We start from the raw sequence: 552 nt of genomic DNA, 5'->3' as shown, positions 1-552 counted from the left end.
GAGAAGAAGAAGAAGAAGAAGAAGAAGAAAAGAAGAAGAAGGAGAAGAAGAAGAGAAGAAGAAGAAGAGAGGAAGAAGAAGAAGAAGAAGAAGAAGAAGAAGAAGGAGGAGGAGAAGAAGAAGAAGAAAAGAAGAAGAAAAAGAAGAAGAAGAAGAGAAGAAGAAGAAGAAGGAGGAGGAGAAGAAGAAGAAGGAGGAGGAGGAGAAGAAGAAGAAGAAGAAGAAGAAGAAGAGAGGAAGAAGAAGAAGAAGAAGAAGAAGGAGAAGAAGAAGAAGAAGAAAAGAAGAAGAAGAAGAAGAAGAAGAAGAAGAAGAGACGAAGAGGAAGAAGAAGAGACGAAGAAGAAGAAGAAGAGACGAAGAAGAAGAAGAAGAAGAAGAAGAAGAGAGGAAGAAGAAGAAGAAGAAGAAGAAGAAGAAGAAGAAGAAGAAGAAGAAGAAGAAGGGACGAAGAAGAAGAAGAAGAAGAAGAAGAAGAAGAAGAGAGGAAGAAGAAGAAGAAGAAGAAGAAGAAGAAAAAGAAGAGAGGAAGAAGAAGAAGGAGGAGGAGAA

General features: G+C 38.0%; 1 protein-coding gene across 1 annotated transcript in view; it reads right to left on the bottom strand.

Moving 5' to 3' along the window:
• The window catches only part of LOC106876666 (uncharacterized), a 143,397-nt gene that overhangs the window by 25,412 nt on the left and 117,433 nt on the right, over positions 1-552 (bottom strand). The window lies entirely within an intron of this gene.

This window comes from Octopus bimaculoides, chromosome 3 (genome assembly GCF_001194135.2).
Source record: "Octopus bimaculoides isolate UCB-OBI-ISO-001 chromosome 3, ASM119413v2, whole genome shotgun sequence".
Taxonomy (NCBI): domain Eukaryota; kingdom Metazoa; phylum Mollusca; class Cephalopoda; order Octopoda; family Octopodidae; genus Octopus; species Octopus bimaculoides.
This window is presented reverse-complemented; position numbering and strand designations above follow the sequence as displayed.